The 24,845-nt window shown below is 53.6% G+C and overlaps 1 pseudogene across 1 annotated transcript; it reads right to left on the reverse strand.

Annotated features, from left to right (window-relative positions):
* Positions 1 to 3,407: 3,407 nt before the first annotated feature.
* LOC144954346 (uncharacterized) lies at positions 3,408 to 19,186 on the reverse strand (annotated as a pseudogene). The gene is made up of 5 exons (XR_013641150.1): positions 19,031 to 19,186; positions 17,903 to 18,088; positions 16,175 to 16,288; positions 6,159 to 6,272; positions 3,408 to 3,649 (listed from the first exon to the last, which is right to left on the reverse strand). The product of XR_013641150.1 is annotated as an uncharacterized LOC144954346 (transcript).
* Between the last annotated feature and the right edge of the window lie 5,659 nt (positions 19,187 to 24,845).

Here is a 24,845-nt window from a genome sequence, read left to right on the forward strand (position 1 = left end):
ACACACAGACACACACACACACACACAGACACACAGACACAACAACAGACCACACACACACAGACAGACACACACACACAGAACACACCACACAGACACACACACACAGACACACACACACAGACACACACACACAGACACACACACACAGACACACACACACAGACACACACACACAGACACACACACACAGACACACACACACAGACACACACACACAGACAACACACACACAGACACACACACACAGACACACACACACAGACAACACAGACACACACACAGACACACACACACAGACACACAACACAGACACACACACACAGACACACACACACAGACACACACACACAGACACACACACACAGACACACACACACAGACACACACACACAGACACACACACACAGACCACACACACACAGACACACACCACACAGACACACACACACAGACACACACACACAGACACACACACACAGACACACACACACAGACACACACACACAGACACACACACACAGACACACACACACAGACACACACACACAGACACACACACACAGACACCACACACACAGACACACACACACAGACACACACACACAGACACACACACACAGACACACACACACAGACACACAACACAGACACACACACACAGACACACACACACAGACACACACACACAGACACACACACACAGACACACACACACAGACACACACACACAGACACACACACACAGACACACACACACAGACACACACACACAGACACACACACACAGACACACACACACAGACACACACACACAGACACACACACAGACACACACACAGACACACACACACAGACACACACACAGACACACACACACAGACACACACACACAGACACACACACACAGACACACACACACAGACACACACACACAGACACACAAACACAGACACACACACACAGACACACACACACAGACACACACACACAGACACACACACACAGACACACACACACAGACACACACACACAGACACACACACACAGACACACACACACAGACACACACACACAGACACACACACACAGACACACACACACAGACACACACACACAGACACACACACACAGACACACACACACAGACACACACACAGCAGACACACACACACAGACACACACACACAGACACACACACACAGACACACACACACAGACACACACACACAGACACACACACACAGACACACACACACAGACACACACACACAGACACACACACACAGACACACACACACACACAGACACACACACACAGACACACACACACAGACACACACACACACACAGCACACACACACACAGACACACACACACACACAGACACACACACACAGACACACACACACACAGACACACAGACACACAGACACAGACACACACACACAGACACACACACAGACACACACACACACACACAGACAGACAGACACACACACACACACACAGCACACAGACACCAGACACACACACACCACACACACACAGACAGACAGACACACACACACACACACAGACACACACACACAGACACACACACACAGACACACACACACCACACACACAGACACACACACACACAGACACACACACACACACAGACACGCACACACACAGACACGCACACACACAGACAAAGATAAAGATCCTCCGTGTAGCCTTAACAGACTGTAGGGGCAAGTGCTGTTAGCGAGCACCTATGAAGGCGGGAACGGCACACGAGGGGGTGGGTGGCCAGCACCACGCCCGACCGCCTTTGTCTCCCCAGTGGCGATGTTTACACACCGCACCAGGTACTCATTTGAGGCTGAGTCGACCTAGGGGGGGCCCGGCACCGGTTCAGATAATTGTCACTGATGTTGGCAGTGAGCGGGAATCGAACCCGTGTCGCCGGGTTCATAGCGCAGGGCGCTAACCGCTACACTACCGCACACACACACAGACACACACACACACAGACACACACACATACAGACATACACACACACACAGACACACACACACAGACACACACAAAGACAAAGATCCCCCGTGTAGCCTTCAACAGACTGTTGGGGCAAGTGTTTGTGTGGGTGTTGTTGGTGGTGGTGGCTGTGGCTGTGATGGGAGGGCCAATGCCCATTGGCCTTTCCCCTCATGGCGTCTGTGACCACCACAGCGGCCAAACGGGGCTCTGGACGGGTGCGAGGGCCTGGTAACCCCTCCACCTTCAATTAATCACCGCTAAACCACGACCACAACATTTATAAATAACCTTGTGCCCAAGGCCCCGGGGAGACAGGCGTCTATGACGTCTCCTGGCCAAACCCCAATTGGCGGAGCCAGGAGATTGAATCTTCACCCTCGGGGCTCCTCCAGAAACAACGAAAAGTCACTGCGTGTGGCCACGTGGAATGTTCGAACGCTCACTGCGGAGGAGAGGCTGCCACTCCTCTGTCGGGAGCTGGACCGGTACCGCCTGGATCTCTGTGGCATTCAGAAGGTCCGGTGGACCGGTTCTGGCTCCTGCCACCATGAGGGGTGGACAGTCCTCTACTCGGGGCAGGAGAATGCCAAACAACAGGGAGTGGGCTCTTCTTCTGAACAAACGAATGAAGGGTGCGTGGGAGCGTGGCGGTGAGGTGTGGGAAGCTGTAAGCCCCAGGCTACTTTGGGCTCGCCTTCCCATCAACCGGAGGTGAGGAGTGGTGGTCGTGGCTACTTATGCCCCCACCGAAGATGAACATCCGTGGAGGGATGCAGGCAAAGCCGATGAGTCAGATGCCTTCTATGACCTCCTGTCACAGGTGCTGGCTAAAGTGGCCCCTCGGGACAGAGTCATCTTGTTGGGTGACGTCAATGCCCGAGTTGGTCATGATGCTGGCAGGTTTGTCCTCTGGTTCCCACATGATTTAACATCTATCTCGACCACGTAGTTCGTGAAGCCTTCAATAGCTGTACCAGAGGAATTTCCATCTGGTGGTGGCTGTGGTGGCGGTGGAAGGTGGTGGTGGTGGTGTTCGTGGCGGTAGTGGTGGTGGTGCCGGTGGTGCGGGTGACACCCCCACCACAACCACCACAACCATCACCCACCACCACCCACCACCACCCATCCCCACCCACCCCCCACCACCACCACCACCACCATCCACCACCACCCACCACCTGCCACCCGCCACCCACCACCACCACCACCACCCACCACCCACCACCACCCACCACCACCACCACACCCACGTGTCTCTCACCGCCGGTTCCGTGTGGACACGTGCATCGGTAACCTACCACCACCCACCACCACCCACCACCACCACCCCCCCCACCACCACCACCACCACCCACCACCACCACCACCACACCCACACCGCTCTCACCGCTGGTGCCGCGTGGGCAGGCGCACCGGTACCCGTCCACCAGGTCGTGGCAGCGCCCCCCGTGCCGGCACGGCGCGCTCCGGCACTCGTCAGCTGGCGCTCGCAGCGCCGCCCGGCGTATCCGGCGTGGCAGCGGCAGGAGAAGGCCGCCACGAGGTCGCGGCACTGGCCGTGGTGGCACGGGTCTGGGGAGCAGTCGTCCACGTCCACCTCGCACACGCGCCCAGCGTAGCCTGGGGGCGGGGGGGGGGGGTAGATCCATTCTCAGAGAGCCACAGAGACCCACTCATAGAGACCCACACTCATAGAGACCCACACTCATAGAGACCCACACTCATAGAGACCCACAGAGACCCACACTCATAGAGACCCACACTCATAGAGACCCACAGAGACCCATACTCATCAAGACCCACAGAGACCCATACTCATAGAGACCCACACTCATAGAGACCCACAGAGACCCACACTCATAGAGACCCACACTCATAGAGACCCACAGAGACCCACACTCATAGAGACCCACAGAGACCCACAGAGACCCATACTCATAGAGACCCACACTCATAGAGATCCACACTCATAGAGACCCACAGAGACCCACAGAGACCCATACTCATAGAGACCCACACTCATAGAGATCCACACTCATAGAGACCCACAGAGACCCACAGAGACCCACTCATAGAAACCCACAGAGAACCCACAGAGACCCACACTCATAGAGACCCACACTCATAGAGACCCACAGAGACCCACAGAGACCCATTCAGAGAAAACCCACAGAGACCCACAGAGACCCACACTCATAGAGACCCACACTCATAGAGACCCACAGAGACCCACAGAGACCCACACTCATAGAGACCCACACTCATAGAGACCCACACTCATAGAGACCCACACTCATAGAGACCCACACTCACAGAGACCCACAGAAACCCACAGAGACCCATACTCATAGAGACCCATAGAGACCCACACTCATAGAGACCCACAGAGACCCACACTCATAGAGACCCACAGAGACCCACACTCATAGAGACCCACAGAGACCCACACTCACAGTGACCCACAGAGACCCACACTCATAGAGACCCACAGAGACCCACAGAGACCCACAGAGAGCCAGAGAGACCCATACTCATAGAGACCCACAGAGACCCACACTCACAGAGACCCACAGAGACCCATACTCATAGAGACCCACAGAGACCCACACTCATAGAGAACCACAGAGACCCACACTCACAGAGACCCACAGAGACCCATACTCATAGAGACCCACAGAGACCCACACTCATAGAGACCCACAGAGACCCACACTCATAGAGACCCACAGAGACCCACACTCATAGAGACCCACAGAGACCCCACACTCACAGAGACCCACAGAGACCCACACTCATAGAGACCCACAGAGACCCACAGAGAGCCACAGAGACCCATACTCATAGAGACCCACAGAGACCCACACTCACAGAGACCCACAGAGACCCATACTCATAGAGACCCACAGAGACCCACACTCATAGAGAACCACAGAGACCCACACTCACAGAGACCCACAGAGACCCATACTCATAGAGACCCACAGAGACCCACACTCATAGAGACCCACAGAGACCATACTCATAGAGACCCACAGAGACCCACACTCATAGAGACCCACAGAGACCCACACTCATAGAGACCCACAGAGACCCACACTCATAGAGACCCACAGAGACCCACACTCATAGAGACCCACAGAAACCCACACTCATAGAGACCCACAGAGACCCATACTCATAGAGACCCACAGAGACCCACACTCATAGAGACCCACAGAGACCCATACTCATAGAGACCCACAGAGACCCACACTCAGAGACCCACAGAAACCCACACTCATAGAGACCCACACTCATAGAGACCCACAGAGACCCACACTCATAGAGACCCACAGAGACCCACACTCACCAAGAGACCCACAGAGACCCACACTCACAGAGACCCACAGAGACCCACACTCATAGAGACCCACAGAAACCCACACTCATAGAGACCCACAGAGACCCATACTCATAGAGACCCACAGAGACCCACACTCATAGAGACCCACAGAGACCCACACTCATAGAGACCCACAGAAACCCACACTCACAGAGACCCACAGAGACCCACACTCACAGAGACCCACAGAGACCCACACTCATAGAGACCCACAGAGACCCATACTCACAGAGACCAACAGAAACCCACACTCATAGAGACCCACAGAGACCCATACTCACAGAGACCCACAGAAACCCACACTCATAGAGACCCACAGAGACCCACACTCATAGAGACCCACAGAGACCCACACTCATAGAGACCCACAGAAACCCACACTCATAGAGACCCACAGAGACCCACACTCATAGAGACCCACAGAGACCCACAGAGACATTGTGGTGGTTCTGGTGGTTGTGGTGGTTGTGGTGGTGGTTGTTGTGGTGGTTGTGGTCGTTGTGGTGGTGATGGTTGTGGTGGTGGTGGTGGTTGTGGTGGTTGTGGTGGTGGTTGTGGTGGTGGGTTGTGCTGGTGGTTGTGGTTGTGATGGTTGTGGTGGTGTTGGTGGTGGTTGTGGTCGTGGTGGTGGTTGTGGTGGTGGTGGTTGTGGTTGTGGTGGTGGTTGTGGTAATGGTGGTAATGGTGGTTGTGGTAATGGTGGTTGTGGTGGTGGTTGTGGTGGTGGTTGTGGTGGTTGTGCCGTACCCTCTGCACATTCGCACTCGAAGGCGTTGGGCCGGTCAATGCACCTGGCCCCGTTGAGGCACGGAGTGCTCGCACACTCATCCACGTCCGCCTGACACACAGCGCCTGTGAAGCCTGCAGCACACACACAGTCACACACACACACAGTCACACACACACAGTCACACACACACACAGTCACACACAGTCACACACAGTCACACACACACAGTCACACACAGTCACACACACACACAGTCACACACACACAGTCACACACACACACAGTCACACACACACAGTCACACACACACACAGTCACACACAGTCACACACAGTCACACACACACAGTCACACACAGTCACACACACACACAGTCACACACACACACAGTCACACACACACACAGTCACACACAGTCACACACAGTCACACACACACAGTCACACACACACACAGTCACACACAGTCACACACACACACAGTCACACACACAGTCACACACAGTCACACACAGTCACACAGTCACACACACACACAGTGACTCACACACAGTCACACACACACAGTCACACACACACAGTCACACACAGTGACAAACACACACACAGTCACACACACACACAGTCACACACAGTCACACACACAGTCACACACACAGTCACACACACACACACATTGTCGGACACACACAGTCACACACACAGTCACACACACAGTCACACACACACAGTCACACACATAGTCACACACAAACACAATCACACACACAGTCACACAGTCACACACACACAATCACACACAGACACACACACACAGTCACACACAGTCACACACAGCCGCCACACACCGTCACACACACACAGTCACACACACAGTGCCACACAACACAGCCACACACACACACAGTGCCACACACACATAGTCACACACCACACACACAGTGACACACACACAGTCACACACACACACAGTCACACACACACACAGTGCCACACAACACAGCCACACACACACAGTGCCACACACACATAGTCACACACACACACACAGTCACACACACACCGTCACACACACACACAGTCACACACATAATCACACAGTGACACACACAGTCACGCACAGTAAACAACAAAGACAAAGCTCCCCCGTGAAGCCTCCAATACGCTGTAGGGGCAAGTGCTGTCAGCAGCAGCGCCTATGAAGGCTACCGGCGCTGTGGCACACGAGGGGGCGGGTGGCCAGCACCACGCCCGGCCGCCTTTGTCTCCCCAGTGGTGATGTTCACGAATACACACCGCTACACCAGGTACTCATTTGAGGCTGAGTCGACCTACGGGAGGCCCAGGACCGGTTTCAGATAATGGTCACTGGCGGTGTTGGCGGTGAGCGGGAATCGAACTCGGGTCGCCGGGTTCGTAGCGCAGCGAAGCGCTACCCACTACTACACCACCGCTCAACATCTGGGATGGGAGTAGGTGAGTGGGTAGGTGAGTGGGTAGGTGAGTGACTGAGTGAGTAGGTGAGTGAAAAGATGAGTGGGTAGGTGAGAGTGGGTAGGGGGTGGGTAGGTGAGTAGGTGAGAAGTTGAGTGAGTGTGTAGGTGAGTGAGTGAGTGAGTGGATGAGTGAGTGTGTAGGTGAGTGAGTTGATGAGTGAGTGAGTGGGTAGCTGAGTGAGTGTGTAGGTGGGTGAGTGAGTGAGTGTGTAGGTGAGTGAGTGGATGAGTGAGTAAGTGTGTAGATGAGTGAGTGGGTGAGTAGTTGAGTGAGTGAGTAGCTGAGTGGGGAGTGGGTAGGTGAGTGGGTAGGGGGTGGGTAGGTGAGTGAGTGAGTGAGTAGGTGAGTGAAAAGATGAGTGGGTAGGTGAGAGTGGGTAGGTGAGTGGGTAGGTGAGTGAGTGAGTGAGTAGGTGAGTGAATAGATGAGTGGGTAGGTGAGAGTGGGTAGGTGAGTGGGTTAGGTGAGTAAGTGAGAAGTTGAGTGAGTGTGTAGGTGAGTGAGTGGGTAGCTGAGTGAGTGTGTAGGTGGGTGAGTGGATGAGTGAGTAAGTGTGTAGATGAGTGAGTGGGTGAGTAGTTGAGTGAGTGAGTAGCTGAGTGGGTGAGTGGGTAGTTGAGTGAGTGAGTGAGTAGGTGAGTGAAAAGATGAGTGGGTAGGCGAGAGCGGGTAGGGGGTGGGTAGGTGAGTGGGTGAGAAGTTGAGTGAGTGTGTAGGTGAGTGAGTGGGTGAGTGAGTGTGTAGGTGAGTGAGTGAATGACAGAGTGTGTAGGTGAGTGTGGATGATTGAGTGGTAGCTGACGTGAGTGTGTAGGTGGGTGAGTGAGTGAGTGTGTAGGTGAGTGAGTGGGTGAGTGAGTGTGTAGGTGAGTGAGTAAGTGGATGACAGAGTGTGTAGGTGAGTGAGTGGATGAGTGAGTGGTAGCTGACGTGAGTGTGTAGGTGGTGAAGTGAGTGTGTAGGTGAGTGAGTGGTGATGTGAGTGTGTAGGTGAGTGAGTGAGTGAGTGGATGACAGAGTGTGTAGGTGAGTGAGTGGATGAGTGAGTGGGTAGCTGAGTGAGTGTGTAGGTGGGTGAGTGAGTGTGTAGGTGAGTGAGTGGATGAGTGAGTGGGTAGCTGAGTGAGTGGTGTAGGTGGGTGAGTGAGTGAGTGTGTAGGTGAGTGAGTGATGAGTGAGTGTGTAGGTGAGTGAGTGAGTGTGTAGGTGGGTGAGTGAGTGAGTGTGTAGGTGAGTGAGTGGATGAGTGAGTGGGTAGCTGAGTGAGTGTGTAGGTGGGTGAGTGAGTGAGTGTGTAGGTGAGTGAGTGGATGAGTGAGTGTGTAGGTGGGTGAGTGAGTGGGTGTGTAGGTGAGTGGGTGGATGACAGAGTGTGTAGGTGAGTGAGTGGATGAGTGAGTGGGTAGCTGAGTGAGTGTGTAGGTGGTGAGTGAGTGGTGTTGTAGGTGAGTGAGTGGATGAGTGAGTAAGTGTGTAGATGAGTGAGTGGGTGATAAGTTGAGTGAGTGGGTGGCTGAGTGGTGAGTGGGTGGGTGAGTGGGTAGGTGAGTGAGTAGGTGAGTGAAAAGATGAGTGGTAGGTGAGAGTGGGTAGGGGGTGGGTAGGTGAGTAGGTGAGAAGTTGAGTGAGTGTGTAGGTGAGTGAGTGGGTGGATGAGTGAGTGTGTAGGTGAGTGAGTGGATGAGTGAGTGTGTAGGTGAGTGAGTGAGTAGGTGAGTGAAAAAATGAGTGGGTAGGTGAGTGTGTAGGTGAGTGAGTGAGTAGCTGAGTGGGTGAGTGGGTGGATGACAGAGTGTGTAGGTGAGTGAGTGGATGAGTGAGTGGGTAGCTGAGTGAGTGTGTAGGTAGGTGAGTGAGTGTGTAGGTGAGTGAGTGGATGAGTGAGTGGGTAGCTGAGTGAGTGTGTAGGTGGGTGAGTGAGTGAGTGTGTAGGTGAGTGAGTGGATGAGTGAGTGTGTAGGTGAGTGAGTAAGTGGATGACAGAGTGTGTAGGTGAGTGAGTGGATGAGTGAGTAAGTGTGTAGATGAGTGAGTGGGTGAGTAGTTGAGTGAGTGAGTAGCTGAGTGGGTGAGTGGGTGGGTGAGTGGGTAGGTGAGTGAGTGAGTGAGTAGGTGAGTGAAAAGATGAGTGGGTAGGTGAGAGTGGGTAGGGGGTGGGTAGGTGAGTGAGTGAGTGAGTAGGTGAGTGAAAAGATGAGTGGGTAGGTGAGTGTGTAGGTGAGTGAGTGAGTAGCTGAGTGGGTGAGTGGGTGGGTGAGTGGGTGGGTGAGTGGGTAGGTGAGTGAGTGAGTGAGTAGGTGAGTGAAAAGATGAGTGGGTAGGTGAGAGTGGGTAGGGGGTGGGTAGGTGAGTGAGTGAGTGAGTAGGTGAGTGAAAAGATGAGTGGGTAGGTGAGAGTGGGTAGGGGGGTGGGTAGGTGAGTGACTGAGTGAGTAGGTGAGTGAAAAGATGAGTGGGTAGGTGAGAGTGGGTAGGGGGTGGGTAGGTGAGTGAGTGAGTGAAAAGATGAGTGGGTAGGTGAGAGTGGGTAGGGGGGTGGGTAGGTGAGTGGGTGAGAAGTTGAGTGAGTGTGTAGGTGAGTGAGTGGGTGAGTGAGTGTGTAGGTGAGTGAGTGAGTGTGTAGGTGAGTGAGTGGATGAGTGAGTGGGTAGCTGAGTGAGTGTGTAGGTGAGTGAGTGGATGAGTGAGTGAGTGGGTAGCTGAGTGAGTGTGTAGGTGGGTGAGTGAGTGAGTGTGTAGGTGAGTGAGTGGATGAGTGAGTAAGTGTGTAGATGAGTGAGTGGGTGAGTAGTTGAGTGAGTGGGTGGCTGAGTGGGTGAGTGGGTGGGTGAGTGGGTAGGTGAGTGAGTGAGTGAGTAGGTGAGTGAAAAGATGAGTGGGTAGGTGAGAGTGGGTAGGGGGGTGGGTAGGTGAGTGGGTGAGAAGTTGAGTGAGTGTGTAGGTGAGTGAGTGGATGAGTGAGTGGGTAGCTGAGTGAGTGTGTAGGTGGGTGAGTGAGTGAGTGTGTAGGTGAGTGAGTGGGTGAGTGAGTGTGTAGGTGAGTGAGTAAGTGGATGACAGAGTGTGTAGGTGAGTGAGTGGATGAGTGAGTGGGTAGCTGAGTGAGTGTGTAGGTGGGTGAGTGAGTGTGTAGGTGAGTGAGTGGGTGAGTGAGTGTGTAGGTGAGTGAGTGAGTGAGTGGATGACAGAGTGTGTAGGTGAGTGAGTGGATGAGTGAGTGGGTAGCTGAGTGAGTGTGTAGGTGGGTGAGTGAGTGTGTAGGTGAGTGAGTGGATGAGTGAGTGGGTAGCTGAGTGAGTGTGTAGGTGGGTGAGTGAGTGAGTGTGTAGGTGAGTGAGTGGGTGAGTGAGTGTGTAGGTGAGTGAGTGGATGACAGAGTGTGTAGGTGAGTGAGTGGATGAGTGAGTGGGTAGCTGAGTGAGTGTGTAGGTGGGTGAGTGAGTGTGTAGGTGAGTGAGTGGATGACAGAGTGTGTAGGTGAGTGAGTGGGTGAGTGAGTGTGTAGGTGAGTGAGTAAGTGGATGACAGAGTGTGTAGGTGAGTGAGTGGATGAGTGAGTGGGTAGCTGAGTGAGTGTGTAGGTGGGTGAGTGAGTGAGTGTGTAGGTGAGTGAGTGGATGAGTGAGTGGGTAGCTGAGTGAGTGTGTAGGTGGGTGAGTGAGTAAGTGTGTAGATGAGTGAGTGGGTGAGTAGTTGAGTGAGTGGGTGGCTGAGTGGGTGGCTGAGTGGGTAGCGGAGTGGGTGAGCGTGAAGGTGAGTGAGTAGTTGAGTGAGTGGGTAGCTGAGTGGGTAGCTGGGTGGGTGCGTGAGTTTGTAGGTGGGTGTGTGAGTGAGTGTGTAGGTGAGTGAGTGGGTGAGTAGGTGAGTGAGTGGATGAGTGACTGAGTGGGTAGCTGAGTGGGTGAGTGAATGGGTGAGTGAGTCAGTGAGTGTGTAGGTGAGTGAGTGAGTGAGTGGATGAGTAGTTGAGTGAGAGAGTGGATGAGTGAGTGAGTGGGTAGCTGAGTGAGTGGGTGAGTGGGTAGCTGAGTGGGTGAGTGAGTAGCTGAGTGAATGGGTGGATGAGTGAGTGTGTAGGTGGGTGAGTGGGTGAGTGAGTGGGTGAGTGAGTGAGTGGGTGGCTGAGTGGGTAGCTGAGTAGGTGGGTGGCTGAGTGGGTAGCTGAGTGAGTGGGTGGGTGAGTGAATGGATGAGTGAGTGAGTGGATGAGTGAGTGGGTAGCTGAATGGGTAGCTGAGTGGGTGGGTGAGTGGGTAGCGGGGTGGGTGAGTGTGTGAGTGAGTGAGTGTGTAGTTGAGTGAGTGAGTGTGTAGTTGAGTGAGTGAGTGGGTGGGTGAGTGAGTGTGTAGGTGAGTGGGTGAGTGTGTGACTGAGTGAGTGAGTGTGTAGTTGAGTGAGTGAGTGTGTAGTTGAGTGAGTGAGTAGGTAGTTGAGTGAGTGAGTGTGTAGTTGAGTGAGTGAGTGGGTGAGTGAGTGTGTAGGTGAGTGAGTTGGTGAGTGAGTGACTGGGTGAGTGGGTGAGTGAGTGTGTAGGTGAGTGAGTGGGTAAGTGAGTGAGTGAGTACGTAGTTGAGTGAGTGAGTGTGTAGTTGAGTGAGTGAGTGAGTGGGTGAGTGAGTGTGTAGGTGAGTGAGTTGGTGAGTGAGTGAGTGACTGGGTGAGTGGGTGAGTGTGTAGGTGAGTGAGTGAGTGGGTGAGTGAGTGAGTGAGTAGGTAGTGGAGTGAGTGAGTGTGTAGTTGAGTGAGTGAGTGTGTAGTTGAGTGAGTGAGTGTATAGTTGAGTGAGTGAGTGGGTGGGTGAGTGAGTGTGTAGGTGAGTGGGTGAGTGTGTGACTGAGTGAGTGAGTGTGTAGTTGAGTGAGTGAGTGTGTAGTTGAGTGAGTGAGTGAGTGGGTGAGTGAGTGTGTAGGTGAGTGAGTTGGTGAGTGAGTGAGTGACTGGGTGAGTGGGTGAGTGTGTAGGTGAGTGAGTGAGTGGGTGAGTGAGTGAGTGAGTAGGTAGTGGAGTGAGTGAGTAGGTAGTGGAGTGAGTGAGTGTGTAGTTGAGTGAGTGAGTGGGTGGATGAGTGAGTGTGTAGGTGAGTGGGTGAGTGTGTGACTGAGTGAGTGAGTGTGTAGTTGAGTGAGTGAGTGTGTAGTTGAGTGAGTGAGTGTGTAGTTGAGTGAGTGAGTGAGTAGGTAGTGGAGTGAGTGAGTGTGTAGTTGAGTGAGTGAGTGTGTAGTTGAGTGAGTGAGTAGGTAGTTGAGTGAGTGAGTGTGTAGTTGAGTGAGTGAGTGTATAGTTGAGTGAGTGAGTGGGTGGGTGAGTGAGTGTGTAGGTGAGTGGGTGAGTGTGTGACTGAGTGAGTGAGTGTGTAGTTGAGTGAGTGAGTGTGTAGTTGAGTGAGTGAGTGTGTAGTTGAGTGAGTGAGTGAGTAGGTAGTTGAGTGAGTGAGTGTGTAGTTGAGTGAGTGAGTGTGTAGTTGAGTGAGTGAGTGTGTAGTTGAGTGAGTGAGTGTGTAGTTGAGTGAGTGAGTGTATAGTTGAGTGAGTGAGTGGGTGAGTGAGTGAGTGTGTAGTTGAGTGAGTGAGTGAGTGGGTGAGTGAGTGTGTAGGTGAGTGAGTGTGTAGTTGAGTGACTGGGTGAGTGGGTGAGTGAGTGTGTAGTTGAGTGAGTGAGTGAGTGGGTGAGTGAGTGTGTAGGTGAGTGAGTTGGTGAGTGAGTGAGTGACTGGGTGAGTGGGTGAGTGTGTAGGTGAGTGAGTGAGTGGGTGAGTGAGTGAGTGGGTGAGTGAGTGAGTGAGTAGGTAGTGGAGTGAGTGAGTGTGTAGTTGAGTGAGTGAGTGTGTAGTTGAGTGAGTGAGTAGGTAGTTGAGTGAGTGAGTGTGTAGTTGAGTGAGTGAGTGGGTGAGTGAGTGAGTGTGTAGTTGAGTGAGTGAGTGGGTGAGTGAGTGAGTGTGTAGTTGAGTGAGTGAGTGAGTGGGTGAGTGAGTGTGTAGGTGAGTGAGTGTGTAGTTGAGTGAGTGAGTGTGTAGTTGAGTGAGTGAGTGGGTGAGTGAGTGAGTGAGTGACTGGGTGAGTGGGTCAGTGAGTGTGTAGGTGAGTGAGTGGGTGAGTGAGTGAGTGGGTGAGTAGGTAGTTGAGTGAGTGAGTGTGTAGTTGAGTGAGTGAGTGAGTTGGTGAGTGAGTGAGTGAGTGACTGGGTGAGTGGGTCAGTGAGTGTGTAGGTGAGTGAGTGGGTGAGTGAGTGAGTGGGTGAGTAGGTAGTTGAGTGAGTGAGTGTGTAGTTGAGTGAGTGGGTGAGTAGGTAGTTGAGTGAGTGAGTGTGTAGTTGAGTGAGTGGGTGAGTAGGTAGTTGAGTGAGTGAGTGTGTAGTTGAGTGAGTGGGTGAGTGTGTAGTTGAGTGAGTGGGTGAGTAGGTAGTTGAGTGAGTGAGTGTGTAGTTGAGTGAGTGGGTGAGTGTGTAGATGAGTGAGTTGGTGAGTGAGTGAGTGAGTGGGTGAGTGTGTAGTTGAGTGAGTGGGTGAGTGTGTAGTTGAGTGAGTGGGTGAGTAGGTAGTTGAGTGAGTGAGTGTGTAGGTAGTTGAGTGAGTGAGTGTGTAGATGAGTGAGTTGGTGAGTGTGTAGATGAGTGAGTGAGTGTGTAGGTAGTTGAGTGAGTGAGTGTGTAGTTGAGTGAGTGAGTGAGTGTGTAGTTGAGTGAGTGAGTGTGTAGGTAGTTGAGTGAGTGAGTGTGTAGTTGAGTGAGTGAGTGAGTGTGTAGATGAGTGAGTTGGTGAGTGAGTGAGTGAGTGGGTGAGTGTGTAGTTGAGTGAGTGGGTGAGTGTGTAGTTGAGTGAGTGGGTGAGTAGGTAGTTGAGTGAGTGAGTGTGTAGTTGAGTGAGTGAGTGGGTGAGTGAGTGTGTAGATGAGTGAGTTGGTGAGTGAGTGAGTGAGTGAGTGTGTAGATGAGTGAGTTGGTGAGTGAGTGAGTGAGTGACTGGGTGAGTGGGTCAGTGAGTGTGTAGGTGAGTGAGTGGGTGAGTGAGTGAGTGAGTAGGTAGTTGAGTGAGTGAGTGTGTAGTTGAGTGAGTGAGTGTGTAGTTGAGTGAGTGAGTGTGTAGTTGAGTGAGTGAGTGTGTAGGTGAGTGAGTGTGTAGTTGAGTGAGTGAGTGTGTAGGTGAGTGAGTGTGTAGTTGAGTGAGTGGGTGAGTAGGTAGTTGAGTGAGTGAGTGTGTAGTTGAGTGAGTGAGTGAGTGTGTAGTTGAGTGAGTGAGTGTGTAGGTAGTTGAGTGAGTGAGTGTGTAGTTGAGTGAGTGAGTGAGTGTGTAGATGAGTGAGTGAGTGTGTAGTTGAGTGAGTGAGTGAGTAGGTAGTTAAGTGAGTGATTGAGTGAGTAGGTAGCTGAGTGAGTGTGTGAGTGAGTGGGTGGGTGAGTGGGTGAGTGTGTAGGTGAGTGAGTGGGTGAGTGGGTGTGTAGATGAGTGTGTGAGTGTGTAGGTGAGTGTGTGTGTGTAGATGAGTGGGTGAGTGAGTGGGTGAGTGAGTGGGTAGCTGGGTGGGTGAGTAGTTGAGTGACCTGCGGGGCAGTGGCAGTGAAAGGTGTTGACGAGATCGCTGCACGAGCCCCCGTTGAGGCAGGTGAGTGAGTGAGTGGGTAGGTGAGTGGGTAGCTGAGTGGGTGAGTGAGTGAGTAGCTGAGTGGGTGAGTGAGTGAGTGGGTAGCTGAGTGGGTGAGTGAGTGAGTGGGTAGCTAAGTGGGTGAGTGAGTGAGTGGGTAGCTGAGTGAGTGAGTGAGTAGCTGAGTGGGTGAGTGAGTGAGTGAGTGAGTGGGTGAGTGAGTGAGTGGGTAGCTGAGTGGGTGAGTGAGTGAGTGAGTAGCTGAGTGGGTGAGTGAGTGAGTGGGTAGCTGAGTGGGTGAGTGAGTGAGTGGGTAGCTGAGTGGGTGAGTGAGTGAGTGGGTAGCTGAGTGAGTGAGTGAGTAGCTGAGTGGGTGAGTGAGTGAGTGGGTGAGTGAGTGAGTGGGTAGCTGAGTGGGTGAGTGAGTGAGTGAGTGGGTAGCTGAGTGAGTGACCTGCGGGGCAGTGGCAGTGGAAGCCGTTGACGAGGTCGCTGCACGAGCCCCCATTGAGGCAGGTGAGTGAGTGAGTGGGTAGGTGAGTGGGTAGCTGAGTGGGTGAGTGAGTGAGTAGCTGAGTGGGTGAGTGAGTGAGTGGGTAGCTGAGTGGGTGAGTGAGTGAGTGGGTAGCTGAGTGGGTGAGTGAGTGAGTGGGTAGCTGAGTGGGTGAGTGAGTGAGTGGGTAGCTGAGTGAGTGAGTGAGTAGCTGAGTGGGTGAGTGAGTGAGTGGGTGAGTGAGTGAGTGGGTAGCTGAGTGGGTGAGTGAGTGAGTGAGTGGGTAGCTGAGTGAGTGACCTGCGGGGCAGTGGCAGTGGAAGCCGTTGACGAGGTCGCTGCACGAGCCCCCGTTGAGGCCGGTGAGTGAGTGAGTGGGTGTGTAGGTGAGTGTGTGAGTGAGTGGGTGAGTGAGTGAGTGTGTAGGTGAGTGGCTGAGTGAGTGAGTGGGTAGCTGAGTGAGTGACCTGCGGGGCAGTGGCAGTGAAACCCGTTGACGAGGTCGCTGCACGAGCCCCCGTTGAGGCAGGGGCTGCTGAGGCATTCCTCCACGTCCACCTCGCACAGCGCTCCCTCGTAGCCTGGCACGGCCAGGGGTCACGGGGCAGAGGTCACGGGTAGAGGTCAGTGTCAGGGGTCACCGGCTGGGGTCACGGGGCAGAGGTCACGGGTAAACGTCAGGGTCAGGGGTTACCAGCAAAGGTCATGGGTAAAGGTCACGGGTAGAGGTCAGTGTCAGGGGTCACCGGCAGGCGTCACAGGCATAGGTCAGGGGTCACGGGCAGAGTAAAGGGTCAGGGGTCATGGGCAGAGGTCAGGGGTCACGGCCAGATTTCACAGAGGTCATTAACAAGGTTTGTAGTCCCTCCCCCCTCAGCTCACCACCCTCCCCCCTCTCACCTCACCACCCTCTCACCTCCCCCCCTCTCACCCCCCCTCCCCCCTCTCACCTCCCACCCTCTCACCTCACCACACTCCCCCCTCTCACCACCCCCCCTCCCCCCGCTCAGCTCACCACCCTCTCACCTCCCCCCCTCTCACCCCCCCTTCTCACCTCACCCCCCTCTCACCCCCCCCTCCCCCCTCTCACCTCCCACCCTCTCACCTCACCACACTCCCCCCTCTCACCACCCCCCCTCCCCCCGCTCAGCTCACCACCATCTCACCTCACCACCCCCCCTCCCCTTCTCACCTCACCCCGCCCCATCACCATCCTACCCTCCTCTCACCCCTCCCCTCTCACCTCACCACCCTCTCACCCCCCAATCCCCCCTCTCACCTCCCCCCCTCTCACCTCCCACCCTCTCACCTCACCACCCTCCCCCCTCTCACCTCACCACCCTCTCATCCCCCCCTCTCACCACCCCCCTCCCCCCACTCAGCTCACCACCCTCCCCCCTCACCTCACCACCCTCTCATCCCCCCCTCTCACCCCCCCCCCCTCCCCCCCGCTCACCTCCCCCCTCTCCCCCCCCTTCCCCCCTCTCACCTCCCACCCTCTCACCTCACCACCCTCCCCCCCCCCTCACCCCCCCTCCCCCCCAGCTCAGCTCACCACCCTCCACCCCGCTAACCTCACCACCTTCTCACCTCACCACCCTCTCACCTCACCTCACCCCCCTCTCACTTCACCACCCCCTCACCTCACCACCCTCTCACCCCCCCCTCCCCCCTCTCACCTCCCACCCTCTCACCTCACCACCCTCCCCCCTCTCACCTCACCACCCTCTCATCTCCCCCTCTCACCACCCCCCTCCCCCCACTCAGCTCACCACCCTCCCCCCTCACCTCACCACCCTCTCACCTCCCCCCTCTCACCCCCCCCTCCCGCCCGCTCAGCTCACCACCCTCCCCCTCTCACCACCCCCCCTCTCACCCCCCCCGCTCAGCTCACCACCCTCTCACCACCAACTCCCTCCCCCCCCGCTCACCTCCCCCCTCTCACCCCCCCTCCCCCCTCTCACCTCCCACTCTCTCACATCACCACCCTCCCCCCCCCTCACCCCCAGCTCAGCTCACCACCCTCCACCCTGCTAACCTCACCACCTTCTCACCTCACCACCCTCTCACCTCACCTCACCCCCCTCTCACCTCACCACCCCCTCACCACACCACCCTCTCACCTCACCCCCCTCTCACCTCACCTCACCACCCTCTCACCTCACCACCCTCACCCCCACCCCCCCCCCCCTCACCGGGCATGCAGAGGCAGAGGAAGGTGCCGATTTGGTCTAGGCAGGTGGCGTCGTGTCGGCAGGGCGCCGAGTGGCACTCGTTGTCGTCGATCTCGCAGCGGGGGCCGCTGTAGCCGCCAGCGCAGCGGCAGCCGAACGAGCCCACCGTGTTCACGCAGCGCCCGCCGTGCTCGCACGGGTTGCCCCCTGCACGGCGAGACGCGCACAGCGCGACCCTCGCGCAATGCGCACGCAACCCGCGAGCAATACGCACGCGACCCGCGAGCGACCCGCATGGAATCCACACACAATCCACGCTCAATCCACACGGAATTCACACACAATCCACGCTTAATCCGCACGCAATCCACGCTTAATCCGCACGCAATCCGCACGCAATCCGCGCGCGATCCGCATGGAATCCACACACAATCCACGCTCAATCCACACGGAATCCACACACAATCCACGCTTAATCCGCACGCAATCCACGCTTAATCCGCACGCAATCCGCACGCAATCCGCGCGCGATCCGCATGGAATCCACACACAATCCACGCTCAATCCACACTGAATCCACACACAATCCACACGTAATCCGCACGCAATCCACGCTCAATCCGCACGCAATCCACGCTTAATCCGCACGCAATCCACGCTTAATCCGCACGCAATCCGCACGCAATCCGCGCGCGATCCGCATGGAATCCACACACAATCCACGCTCAATCCACACTGAATCCACACACAATCCACACGTAATCCGCACGCAATCCACGCTCAATCCGCACGCAATCCACGCTTAATCCGCATGCAATCCGCACGTAATCCACGCTTAATCCGCACGCAATCCACGCTCAATCCGCACGCAATCCGCACGCAATCCAAGCTTAATCCGCATGGAACCCACATGCAATCCGCACGCAATCCGCACGCAAACCTCGCGCAATCCACGCTTAATCCGCAGGCAATCCACGCATAATCCGCTTGGAATCAACCAATCCACGCTTAATCCGCACGCAATCCGCACTCAATCCACACTTATTCCGCACGCAATCCACGCTTAATCCACACGCAATCCACCACTCCACGCTTAATCCACACGCAACCCACGCGCAACCCGCGCGCAACCCGCGCGCAACCACTGACCGATGGAGCACTCGTCCACGTCGTGGTCGCAGGCCCCTCCCGTGTACCCCGGCAGGCAGCTGCAGATGGCCTTGCCCGAGATGGGGTTCGTGTCACACACGGCGCTGGCGTGGCACGGGCTGCTCACACACGCGTCCTCCACGTGACATAGTAGCCCTGGTAACACGTGAGGTACAGGTCACATGACACACTATAAACTACTACACTACACACTACACTATACACGACACTATACACTACACTATACACTACACTATACACTACACTACTATACACTACACTACTATACACTACACTACACACTACACTACACTATACACTACACTATACACTACACACTACACTATACACTACACTATACACTACTATACACTACACTATACACTACACTATACACTACACTATACACTACACTACACTACTATACACTACACTATACACTACACTATACACTATACACTACACTATACACTACACTATACACTACACTATACACTACACTATACACTACACTATACACTATACACTAAACTATATGCTACACTATACACTACACTGTACACTACACTATACTATACACTATACAATACACTATACACTACACTATACACTACACTACTACACTATACACTACTATACACTACACTATACATTACTAAACACTACACTATACACTACTAAACACTACACTATACACTACACTATACACTATACACTACTATACACTACACTATACACTACACTATACACTACACTATACACTACACTATACACTATTCACTACACTATACACTACACTACACACTACACTACACACTACACTACACTATACACTACTATACACACTACACTATACACTACACTACTATACACTACACTATTCACTACACTATATTCTACACTATACACTATACTACACTATACACTACTATACACTATACACCACTATACACTACACTATACACTACACTGCACTATACACTACACTATACACTACACTATACACTACTATACACTACACTATACACTACTATACACTACACTATACACTACACTATACACTACTATACACTACACTATACACTACACTATAAACTACTATACACTACACTATACACACTACACTATACACTACACTAACTACACTATACACAATACACTATACACAATACACTACTACACTATACACTACACTATACACACTACACTACACTATACACACTACACTATACACTACACTACTACACTATACACACTACACTACTACACTATACACTACACTATACACTACACTACTATACACCACACTATACACTACTATACACTACACACTACACTATACACTACACTACTATACACCACACTATACACTACACTATACACTACACTACTACACTATACACTACACTATACACTACACTATTACACACTACACTACACTATACACTACACTATACACTATTACACACTACACTACACTATACACTACACACTACACTACACACTACACTATACTACACTATACACTACTATACACAATACACTACACTATACACTACACACTACACTATACACTACACTACTACACTATACACTACTATACACTACACTATACACTACACACTACACTATACACAATACACTACACTATACACTACACACTACACTATACACTACACTACTACACTATACACTACTATACACCACACTATACACTACACTATACACTACACTACTACACTATACACACTACACTACTACACTATACACTACACTATACACTATTACACACTACACTACACTATACACTATTACACACTACACTACACTATACACTACACACTACACTAGACACTTGGGAGGTGCTGTTCGCGAGTGTTTGGTGTCCCTCCCACCGCACCGCCGCTTTGCGCGGTGCATCTACGTATGGTGCGAAAGAAGTTCAACACGAGTGCGTGCGGCAACCCACGGCGACGTTTGACACCCTCTGCACAAAGACAAAGGTCCCCCCGTGTAGCCTACAAGTGCTGTGTAGTAGCGAGCAGCAGCATCAGCAACTACCCCACGCCACGACCTCCTGTAGACCAGGCGAGGTAGTCAACATCTCACAGCCACCGTGATGATGATGATGATGATGAGAGAGAGAGAGACACAGACCTCCTGTAGACCAGGCGAGGTAGTCAACATCTCACAGCCACCGTGATGATGATGATGATGATGAGAGAGACACAGACCTCCTGTAGACCAGGCGAGGTAGTCAACATCTCATAGCCACCGTGATGATGATGATGATGACAGAGACACAGACCTCCTGTAGACTAGGCGAGGTAGTCAACATCTCATAGCCACCGTGATGATGATGATGATGAGAGAGACACAGACCTCCTGTAGACCAGGCGAGGTAGTTAACATCTCACAGCCACCGTGATGATGATGATGATGATGAGAGAGAGACACAGACCTCCTGTAGACCAGGCGAGGTAGTCAACATCTCACAGCCACCGTGATGATGATGATGAGAGAGAGAGACACAGACCTCCTGTAGACCAGGCGAGGTAGTCAACATCTCACAGCCACCGTGATGATGATGATGAGAGAGACACAGACCTCCTGTAGACCAGGCGAGGTAGTCAACATCTCACAGCCACCGTGATGATGATGATGAGAGAGAGACACAGACCTCCTGTAGACCAGGCGAGGTAGTCAACATCTCCTAGCCACCGTGATGATGATGAGAGAGAGACACAGACCTCCTGTAGACCAGGCGAGGTAGTCAACATCTCACAGCCACCGTGATGATGATGATGAGAGAGACACAGACCTCCTGTAGACCAGGCGAGGTAGTCAACATCTCACAGCCACCGTGATGATGATGATGATGACAGAGACACAGACCTCCTGTAGACCAGGCGAGGTAGTCAACATCTCATAGCCACCGTGATGATGATGATGATGAGAGAGACACAGACCTCCTGTAGACCAGGCGAGGTAGTTAACATCTCACAGCCACCGTGATGATGATGATGATGATGAGAGAGAGACACAGACCTCCTGTAGACCAGGCGAGGTAGTCAACATCTCACAGCCACCGTGATGATGATGATGAGAGAGAGAGACACAGACCTCCTGTAGACCAGGCGAGGTAGTCAACATCTCACAGCCACCGTGATGATGATGATGAGAGAGACACAGACCTCCTGTAGACCAGGCGAGGTAGTCAACATCTCACAGCCACCGTGATGATGATGATGAGAGAGAGACACAGACCTCCTGTAGACCAGGCGAGGTAGTCAACATCTCCTAGCCACCGTGATGATGATGATGAGAGAGAGACACAGACCTCCTGTAGACCAGGCGAGGTAGTCAACATCTCACAGCCACCGTGATGATGATGATGAGAGAGACACAGACCTCCTGTAGACCAGGCGAGGTAGTCAACATCTCACAGCCACCGTGATGATGATGATGAGAGAGACACAGACCTCCTGTAGACCAAGCGAGGTAGTTAACATCTCATAGCCACTGTGATGATGATGATGATGAGAGAGACACAGACCTCCTGTAGACCAGGCGAGGTAGTCAACATCTCATAGCCACTGTGATGATGATGATGAGAGAGACACAGACCTCCTGTAGACCAGGCGAGGTAGTCAACATCTCACAGCCACCGTGATGATGATGATGAGAGAGAGAGACACAGACCTCCTGTAGACCAGGCGAGGTAGTCAACATCTCACAGCCACCGTGATGATGATGATGAGAGAGAGAGACACAGACCTCCTGTAGACCAGGCGAGGTAGTCAACATCTCATAGCCACTGTGGTAATGATGATGACGAGAGACACGCAAACTCCAAATATATAGCAGCAGTAGGCATCGTCAGGGTGGGGATCGAACCCACGACCTCCTGTAGACCAGGCGAGGTAGTTAACATCTCCTAGCCACCGTGATGATGATGATGATGATGAAAGAGACGCAGACTCCAAATATACAGCAGCAGCAGGCATCGTCAGGGTCGGGATCGAACCCACGACCTCCTGTAGAGCAGGCGAGGCAGTTAACATCTCCTAGCCACCCTGATGATGATGAGAGATAGACGCAAACTCCAAATATACAGCAGCAGCAGGCATCGTCAGGGTCGAGATCGAACCCACGACCTCCTGTACACACACACCGGCTTGATAATGATCATAATATGTAAAAAGTAATACATATAATCATCAGCAGCGGCAGCAGTAACAGCAACATCATCATCATCATCATGAAGTTGTTGATGCTATCAGCAGGCCCACGACTATTATCATCATGACCATTACAATAATTACAGAGCTCGCTCAGCCCACCCACTGGGGTTGTTACAGGGGAAGTTAAACCCCCTGGGGAATTGTCACTGCATTGCGACCACACCACAACAACCGCCATTCGCCACTAAGTGGCGGTGACGTCACCACGACGCTTGTGCCAGGCTAAGTGCACCTTGAGGCCACGTGAAGTGTCGAACGCCCGCTGGCAGGAGGAGGTCACGGGGCAGACCCAGCAGGTGCCACGGGTCGACTGACCGAGATGACCGAGATGACTGGCTGATGCACCACCTGTGCCCCCTACTGTGCCAACTTGCTGTGCTTTAGCCACCCGGCGCTCCGCTCGTTGTTGTGAGCGTCGCTCCTCCGCCCTCCGTTGTTGTTGGAGGGCGACTGCCTCCAACTGCCCAGTAGCGTCCTTCACGAGCCTCCTCCACTGAGGCCGATCTTGACACCGCTGGTACCAGTCATCGGCAAGTCAACTCAGCTCCACGTCCTCCTGTACCACATCACTCCATCTCTTCTCTAGCCCGTGCCGCGCCCGTTTAGCCCCCTCGATCCGGCCGAACAAAAGCTGTTTAGGCATGCGGTGGCTGGGCATGCGGGCTACATGACCCAGCCAACGCAGCCTTGCCTGCTGGAGGAGCTCACCGATGGGACTTTGCCAGATCTTTCGAGGATTTGTGAGCTCCTCACACAATCCAGCCTGGTTCAACCCAGGATGGATCGTAGGCAGGCCAGCCTAAATGTTTCCAACCGGCGAAGATGCTCCACTAGGGGGGTCCACGTTTCGCAAGCGTAGAGAAGGGAGGGAATGACCGTGGCCGAGAAGACCTGAAGCTTCGTGCGGAGCGAAAGACCACGCACACCCACACACACCCACACACCCACCACCCCCCCCCCCACACACACACACCCACCACCACACACACACACCACCACACACACACACACTCACCCACACACTCACCCACACACATCACCACACACACACCACCACACACACACACCAACACCACACACACACCAACACCACACACACACCACCCCCCCCCACACACACACCACCACACACACACACCACCACACACACACACACTTACCCACACACCCACACACATCACCACACACACACCACCACACACACACACCAACACCACACACACACACCACCACCCACTCCCCAGGCAACGAGGCGAGGGAGCGAGCGAGAGAGCGAGAGACAAAGTTAAGAAAAAACTCCACGACGATGCTGAGAAAATCAAACAGGGCCCTGGCTACAAGTGAGGGGGTGAGGGGGGTGTGAGTGGGGGGTGAGTGGGGGGTGAGTGGGGGTGAGTGGGGGTGAGTGGGGGGTGAGTGGGGTGAGTGGGGGGTGAGTGGGGTGAGTGGGGGGTGAGTGGGGGGTGAGGGGGAGTGAGGGGGGGTGAGTGGGGGGTGAGTGGGGGGTGAGGGGGGTGTGAGTGGGGGGTGAGTGGGGGTGAGTGGGGGGTGAGGGGGGGGTGAGTGGGGGT

Source organism: Lampetra fluviatilis, unplaced genomic scaffold (genome assembly GCF_964198595.1).
Source record: "Lampetra fluviatilis unplaced genomic scaffold, kcLamFluv1.1 SCAFFOLD_1054, whole genome shotgun sequence".
NCBI classification, from domain to species: Eukaryota; Metazoa; Chordata; class Hyperoartia; order Petromyzontiformes; family Petromyzontidae; genus Lampetra; species Lampetra fluviatilis.